Genomic DNA, 9,415 nt, shown 5'->3' on the forward strand with positions numbered 1-9,415 from the left:
CAAAAGATCAATTGTTCTGTCTCTGGGGTGCCCCATGCCCCCGTATATAAAGGCGCTAAGGGGGAGGTGGCCGGCCAAGGAGGAGGGCGACTCCCCCTGGGAGTAGGACTCCCTCTTTTCCTAGTTGGAGTAGGAGAGGAGAAGGAAGGGAGAGAGGAAGAGAAGGAAAGGGGGGCGCCGCCCCCCTCCTTGTCCAATTCGTACTAGAGGGGGAGGGGGCACGCGGCTGCCCTTGGCCGCCACTCCTTTTCTCCCACTAAGGCCCATTAGGCCCAATATACTCCCCGGGGGGTTCCGGTAACCCCTCGATACTCCGATAAATGTCCGAAACCTCTTGAAACACTTCCAGTGTCTGAACATAGTCATCCAATATATCGATCTTTATGTCTCGACCATTTCGAGACTCCTCGTCATGTCCATGATCATATCCGGGACTCCGAACTACCTTCGGTACATCAAAACACAAAAAGTCACAATACCGATCGTCACAGAACTTTAAGCGTGCGGACCCTATGGGTTCGAGAACTATGTAGACATGACCGATACATGTCTCCGGTTAATAACCAATAGCGAAACCTGGATGCTCATATTGGTTCCTTCATATTCTACGAAGATCTTTATCGGTCAAACCGCATAACAACATACATTGTTCCCTTTGTCATCGGTATGTTACTTGCCCTAGATTCGATCGCCGGTATCTCAATACCTAGTTCAATCGCGTTACTGAAAAGTCTCTTTACTCATCCCGTAATGCAACATCCCGCAACTAACTCATTAGTCACATTGCTTGCAAGGCTTATAGTGATGTGCATTACCGAGATGGCCCAGAGATACCTCTCCGACAATCGGAGTGAAAAATCCTAATCTTGATCTATGCCAACTCAAGAAGTATCATCGGAGACACCTGTAGAGCACCTTTATAATCACCCAGTTACGTTGTGACATTTGGTAGAACACAAAGTGTTCCTCCGGTAATCAGGAGTTGCATAATCTCATAGTCATAGGAACATGTATAAGTCATGAAGAAAGCAATAGAAGTAAACTAAAACGATCAAGTGCTAAGCTAACGGAATGGGTCAAGTCAATCACATCAGTCTTCTAATGATGTGACCCCGTTTATCTAATGACAACTCATGTCTATGGTTAGGAAACATAACCATCTTTGATCAACGAGCTAGTTAAGTAGAGGCATACTAGTGACACTATGTTTGTCTATGTATTCACACATGTATTATGTTTCCGGTTAATACAATTCTAGCATGAATAATAAACATTTATCATGAAATAAGGAAATAAATAATAACTTTATTATTGCCTCTAGGGCATATTTCCTTCAGTCTCCCACTTGCACTAGAGTCAATAATCTAGATTACACAGTAATGATTCTATCACCCATGGAGCCTTGGTGCTGATCATGTTTTGCTCGTGAGAGAGGCTTAGTCAATGGGTCTGCAGCATTCAGATCCATATGTATCTTGCAAATATCTATGTCTCCCACCTGGACTTGATCCCGGATGGAATTGAAGCGCCTCTTGATGTTCTTGGTTCTCTTGTGAAATCTGGATTCCTTTGCCAAGGCAATTGCACCAGTATTGTCACAAAAGATTTTCATTGGACCCGATGCACTAGGTATGACACCTAGATCGGATATGAACTCCTTCATCCAGACTCCTGCATTTTCTGCTTCCGAAGCAGCTATGTACTCTGCTTCACACGTAGATCCCGCCACGACGCTTTGTTTAGAACTGCACCAATTGACAGCTCTACCTTTCAATATAAACACGTATCCGATTTAGAATTGTCCGGATCAGTGTCAAAGCTTGCATCGACGTAACCATTTACGACGATCTCTTTGTCACCTCCATAAACGAGAAACATATCCTTAGTCCTCATTAGGTACTTCAGGATGTTCTTGACCGCTGTCCAGTGATCCACTCCTGGATTACTTTGGTACCTCCCTGCTAAACTAATAGCAAGGCACACATCAGGTCTGGTACACAACATTGCATACATGATAGAGCCTATGGCTGAAGCGAAGGGAACACTTTTCATTTTCTCTCTATCTCCTGCAGTGGTCGGGCATTGAGTCTTACTCAACTTCACACCTTGTAACACAGGCAAAAACCGTTTCTTAGCTTGATCCATTTTGAACTTCTTCAAAACTTTATCAAGGTATGTGCTTTGTGAAAGTCCAATTAAGCGTCTTGATCTATCTCTATAGATCTTGATGCCCAATATATAAGCAGCTTCACCGAGGTCTTTCATTGAAAAACTCTTATTCAAGTATCCTTTTATGCTATCCAGAAATTCTATATCATTTCCAATCAACAATATGTCATCTACATATAATATTAGAAATGCTACAGAGCTCCCACTCACTTTCTTGTAAATACATGCTTCTCCAAAAGTCCGTATAAAACCATATGCTTTGATCACACTATCAAAACCTTTATTCCAACTCTGAGAGGCTTGCACCGGTCCATAAATGGATCGCTAGAGCTTGCACACTTTGTTAGTACCCTTTGGATCGATAAAACCTTCAGGTTGCATCATATACAACTCTTCTTCCAAAAATCCATTCAGGAATGCAGTCTTTACATCCACTTGCCAAATTTCATAATCATAAAATGCGGCAATTGCTAACATGATTCGGACGGACTTAAGCATCGCTACGGTTGAGAAGGTCTCATCGTAGTCAACTCCTTGAACTTGTCGAAAACCTTTCGCGACAAGTCGAGCTTTGTAGACAGTAACATTACCATCAGCGTCAGCCTTCTTCTTGAAAATCCATTTATTCTCGATGGCTTGCCGATCATCAGGCAAGTCAACCAAAGTCCACACTTTGTTCTCATACATGGATCCCATCTCAGATTTCATGGCTTCAAGCCATTTTGCGGAATTTGGGCTCATCATCGCTTCCTCATAGTTCGTAGGCTCGTCATGGCCAAGTAACATGAGCTCCAGAACAGGATTATCGTACCACTCTGTTGCGGATCTTACTCTGGTTGACCTATGAGGTTCAGTAGTAACTTGATCTGGAGTTTCATGATCATCATCATTAGCTTCCTCACTAATTTGTGTAGGTGTCACAGGAACCGGTTTCTGTGATGAACTACTCTCCAATAAGGGAGCAGGTATAGTTACCTCATCAAGTTCTACTTTCCTCCCACTCACTTCTTTCGAGAGAAACTCCTTCTCTAGAAAGGATCCATTCTTAGCAACAAATGTCTTGCCTTCGGATCTGTGATAGAAGGTGTACCCAATAGTCTCCTTTGGGTATCCTATGAAGACACATTTCTCTGATTTGGGTTTGAGCTTATGAGGTTGAAGCTTTTTCACATAAGCATCGCAGCCCCAAACTTTAAAAAATGACAACTTTGGTTTCTTGCCAAACCACAGTTCATAAGGCATCGTCTCAACGGATTTCGATGGTGCCCTATTTAACGTGAATGCAGCCATCTCTAAAGCATAACCCCAAAATGATAGCGGTAAATCAGTAAGAGACATCATAGATCGCACCATATCTAGTAAAGTACGATTACGATGTTCGGACACACCAGTACGTTGTGGTGTTCCGGGTGGCGTGAGTTGCGAAACTATTCCGCATTGTTTCAAATGTAGACCAAATCATAACTCAAATATTCTCCTCCACGATCAGATCGTAGAAACTTTATTTTCTTGTTACGATGATTTTCCACTTCACTCTGAAATTCTTTGAACTTTTCAAATGTTTCAGACTTATGTTTCATTAAGTAGATATACCCATACCTGCTCAAATCATCTGTGAAGGTGAGAAAATAACGTAAACCGCCGCGAGCCTCAATATTCGTCGGACCACATACATTGGTATGTATGATTTCCAACAAATCCGTTGCTCGCCCCATTGTTCCGGAGAACGGCATTTTAGTCATCTTGCCCATGAGGCATGGTTCGCAAGTACCAAGTGATTCATAATCAAGTGGTTCCAGAAGTCCATAAGTATGGAGTTTCTTCATGTGCTTTACACCAATATATGACCCAAACGGCAATGCCACAAATAAGTTGCACTATCATTATCAACTCTACATCTTTTGGCTACAACATTATGAATATGTGTATCACTACTATCTAGATTTAACACAAATAGACCACTCTTCAAGGGTGCATGACCATAAAAGATATTACTCTATAAATAGAACAACCATTATTCTCATATTTAAATGAATAACCATCTCGGATCAAACAAGATCCAGATATAATGTTCATGCTCAACGCTGGCACCAAATAACAATTATTTAGGTCTAAAACTAATCCCAAAGGTAGATGTAGAGGTAGCATGCCGACGACGATCACATCGACTTTGGAACCATTTCCCACGCGCATCGTCACCTCATCCTTAGCCAGTCTTCGCTTAATCCGTAGTCCCTGTTTCGAGTTGCAAATATTAGCAACAAAACCAGTATCAAATACCCAGGTGCTACTACGAGCTCTAGTATGGTACACATCAATAATATGTATATAACATATACATTTGTTCACCTTGCCATCCTTCTTATCCGCCAAATACTTGGGGCAGTTCCGCTTCCAGTGACCAGTCCCTTTGCAATAGAAGCACTCAGTCTCAGGCTTAGGTCCAGACTTGCGTTTCTTCAATTGAGCAGCAACTTGTTTGCCATTTTTCTTGAAGTTCCCTTTCTTCTTCCCTTTACCCTTTTTCTTGAAACTGGTGGTCTTGTTGACCATCAACACTTGATGCTCCTTCTTGATTTCTACCTCCGCAGCCTTTAGCATTGTGAAGAGCTCAGGAATCGTCTTATCCATCCCTTGCATATTATAGTTCATCACGAAGCTCTTGTAGCTTGGTGGCAGTGATTGAAGAACTCTGTCAATGACACTATCAACCGGAAGATTAACTCCTAGATGAGTCAAGTGGTTATGGTATCCAGACATTCTGAGTATATGTTCACTAACAGAACTATTCTCCTCCATCTTGCAGCTGTAGAACTTATTGGAGACTTCATATCTCTCAATCTGGGCATTTGCTTGAAATATTAACTTCAACTCCTGGAACATCTCATATGCTCCATAACGTTCAAAACGTCGTTGAAGTCCCGGTTCTAAGCCGTAAAGCATGGCACACTGAACTATCGAGTAGTCATCAGCTTTGCTCTGCCAGACGTTCATAACATATGGTGTTGCTCCTGCAGCGGGTTTGGCACCTAGCGGTGCTTCCAGGACGTAATTCTTCTGTGCAGCAATGAGGATAATCTTCAAGTTACGGACCTAGTCCGTGTAATTGCTACCATCATCTTTCAACTTTGCTTTCTCGAGGAACACATTAAATTCAACGGAACAACAGCACGGGCCATCTATCTACAATAACATAGACAAGCAAAATACTATCATGTACTAAGTTCATGATAAATTTAAGTTCATTTAATCATATTACTTAAGAACTCCCACTTAGATTGACATCCCTCTAATCATCTAAGTGATCACGTGATCCATATCAACTAAACCATAACCGATCATCACGTGAAATGGAGTAGTTTTCAATGGTGAACATCACTATGTTGATCATATCTACTATATGATTCACGCTCGACCTTTCGGTCTCAGTGTTCCGAGGCCATATCTGCATATGCTAGGCTCGTCAAGTTTAACCTGAGTATTCTGTGTGTGTAAAACTATCTTACACCCGTTGTAGATGAACGTTGAGCTTATCACACCCGATCATCACGTGGTGTCTCGGCACAATGAACTTTGGCAACGATGCATACTCAGGGAGAACACTTTTTACCTTGAAATTTAGTGAGAGATCATCTTATAATGCTACCGTCAAACAAAGCAGAATAAGATGCATAAAGGATAAACATCACATGCAATCAATATAAGTGATATGATATGGCCATCATCATCTTGTGCCTTTGATCTCCATCTCCAAAGCACCGTCATGATCACCATCGTCACCGACGCGACACCTTGATCTCCATCGTAGCATCATTGCCGTCTCGCCAACTATTGCTTCTATGACTATCGCTACCACTTAGTCATAAAGTAAAGCAATTACAGGGAGATTGCATTGCATACAATAAAGCGACAACTATATGGCTCCTGCCAGTTGCCGATAACTCCGTTACAAAACATGACCATCTCATACAATAAGGTATAACATCATGCCTTGACCATATCACATCACAACATGCCCTGCAAAAACAAATTAGACGTCATCTACTTTGTTGTTGCAAGTTTTACGTGGTTGCTATGGGCTGAGAAAGAACCATTCTTACCTACGCATCAAAACCACAACGATAGTTTGCCAAGTTAGTGTTGTTTTAACCTTCTCAAGGACCGGGCGTAGCCACACTTGGTTCAACTAAAGTTGGAGAAACTGACACCCGCCAGCCACCTATGTGCAAAGCACGTTGGTAGAACCAGTCTCGCATAAGCGTACGCGTAATGTCGGTCCGGGGCGCTTCATCCAACGATACCGTCGAACCAAAGTATGACATGCTGGTAAGCAGTATGACTTGTATCGCCCACAACTCACTTGTGTTCTACTCGTGCATATAACATCTACACATAAACATGGCTCGGATGTCACTGTTGGGGAACGCAGTAATTTCAAAAAAAATCCTACACACACGCAAGATCATGGTGATGCATAGCAATGAGAGGGGAGAGTGTCGTCCATGTACCCTCGTAGACCGTTAAGCGGAAGCATTATAATAACGCGGTTGCTGTAGTTGTACATCTTCACGATCGACCGATCCTCAGCACCGAACGTACGGCACCTCCGCGTTCAGCACACGTTCATCTTGGTGACGTCTCGCGAACTCATGATCCAGTAGAGCTCAGGGAAGAGTTTCGTCAGCACGACGTCATGGTGACGATGTTGATGAAGCTACCGACGTAGGGCTTTGCCTAAGCACCGCTACGATATGACCGAGGTGGACTATGGTGGAGGGGGGCACCGCACACGGCTAAGAGATCAACAAATCAATTGTTGTGTCTCTGGGGTGCCCCCTGCCCCCGTATATAAAGGAGCTAGGGGGAAGGCAGCCGGCCAAGGAGGAGGGCGCGCCAAGGGGGGAGTCCTACTCCCACCGGGAGTAGGACTCCCTCTTTTCTTAGTTGGAGTAGGAGAGGAGAAGGAAGGGAGAGATGAAGAGAAGGAAAGGGGGCGCCGCCCCCCTCCTTGTCCAATTCGGACTAGAGGGGGAGGGGGCATGCGGCTGCCCTTGGCCGCCCCTCCTCTTCTCCCACTAAGGCCCATTAGGCCCAATATACTCCCCGGGGGGTTCCGGTAACCCCCCGGTACTCCGGTAAATGTCCAAAACCTCCCCAAACACTTCCGGAGTCTGAACATTGTCATCCAGTATATCGATCTTTATGCCTCGACCATTTTAAGACTCCTCGACATATCCATGATCATATCCGGGACTCCGAACTACCTTCGGTACATCAAAACACAAAAACTCATAATACCGATCGTCACAGAACTTTAAGCGTGCGGACCCTACGGGTTCGAGAACTATGTAGACATGACCGAGACATGTCTCCGATTAATAAGCAATAGCGGAACCTGGATGCTCATATTGGTTCCTACATATTCTATGAAGATCTTTATCGGTCACACTACATAACAAAATACGTTGTTCCCTTTGTCATTGGTATGTTACTTGCCCGAGATTCGATCGTCGGTATCTCAATACCTAGCTCAATCTCGTTACCGGCAAGTCTCTTTACTTGTTCCGTAATGCAGCATCCCACAACTAACTCATTAGTCACATTGCTTGCAAGGCTTATAGTGATGTGCATTACCGAGAGGGCCCAGAGATACCTCTCCGACAATCGGAGTGATAAATCCTAATCTTGATCTATGCCAACTCAACAAGTACCATCGGAGACACCTGTAGAGCACCTTTATAAGCACCCAGTTACGTTGTGACGTTTGGTAGAACACAAAGTGGTCCTCCGGTAATCGGGAGTTGCATAATCTCATAGTCATAGGAACATGCATAAGTCATGAAGAAAGCAATAGAAGTAAACTAAAATGATCAAGTGCTAAGCTAACGGAATGGGTCAAGTCAATCACATCATTCTTCTAATGATGTGATCCCGTTTATCAAATGAAAACTCGTGTATATGGTTAGGAAACATAACCATCTTTGATCAACGAGCTAGTCAAGTAGAGGCATACTAGTGACACTATGTTTGTCTATGTATTCACACATGTATTATGTTTCCGGTTAATACAATTCTAGCATGAATAATAAACATTTATCATGAAATAAGGAAATAAATAATAACTTTATTATTGCTTCTAGGGCATATTTCCTTCATGGGTCATGTTGGTCCACAAGAGAGTTGTTTATCAGAGTGATATAACTGTCATCCATTATGGTCCAATGTTAATCTGGGATAGGGAGATGGTGGCAAATCTAAACTACATCTACAACTGCAACGATGTAGAGCCTCTGTGGATGCTTCGAATGCGAAGAGCACCTTTTGCGTAACTTGTGGAGATGTTTAGGAACAAGGGGCTGCTATAAGATAGCATCCGCACGTCTATGGAATTGCAAGTTGCCATGTTCCTTCGTGTTGTAGGTCATAATTAGAGATTCATGGTTATTCACAACATGTATAGGAGATCAATGGAGACCATTTCCACGTATTTCAAGCAAGTGTGCTATTGGGGAGTTCAGAGAAGAGATGATCAAGGAAACAACTGGTAAACTCATAGCAACATTGGCAATATCCCAAAATGGTATCTTTATTTCAAGGTGGGTACTACTCGTAGTTCATGCCTTGACATGCTCGTATTGTTCTGATACAACCACAACATGATGTTTTCATGCCATCACAGGATTGGATTGGTGTAGTAGATGGTACTCATGTGACTTCTAGAGTGCCAAGGTCACATGCTGCAAAATACAAGGATAGAAAGCACTACACAAGCCAGAATGTGCTTGCTGCTATTGACTTTGATTTGTAGTTCACAGATATGTGTTAGCTGGGTGGGAAGGATCAGTCCATGATGCTAACATTCTTGCTGGCAGCATGGATCAACCTGATGGCATCAGTATCTTCGATGACAAGTTCTACTTAGGAGATTTTGGCTATACGTGTCAGCCTAGTGTTGTTGCGCCTTTTAGGAAAACCAGGTACTATTTGAATGATTTATCTTCCAAGAACTATCCAAGGACCGCACATGATTTTTTAAATCTTAGCCAATCTAGCCTTAGGGTTATGGTTGACACGACATTTGGATCTCTATAGATGTAAGACCCTGGATCAGAAGTCATTCCATCCTTTCCCCACCAAGCTTAGGCTTGTTCTTGTGTGTTGCATCATCCATAATTGGATCCTAGTGTAGGAACGAAGTATGTCTACCAGAGGGGGGGTGAATGGGAGTTTTGAATTTTCTTCGAAA

The sequence above is a fragment of the Triticum urartu genome, chromosome 7, assembly GCF_003073215.2.
Source record: "Triticum urartu cultivar G1812 chromosome 7, Tu2.1, whole genome shotgun sequence".
NCBI classification, from domain to species: Eukaryota; Viridiplantae; Streptophyta; class Magnoliopsida; order Poales; family Poaceae; genus Triticum; species Triticum urartu.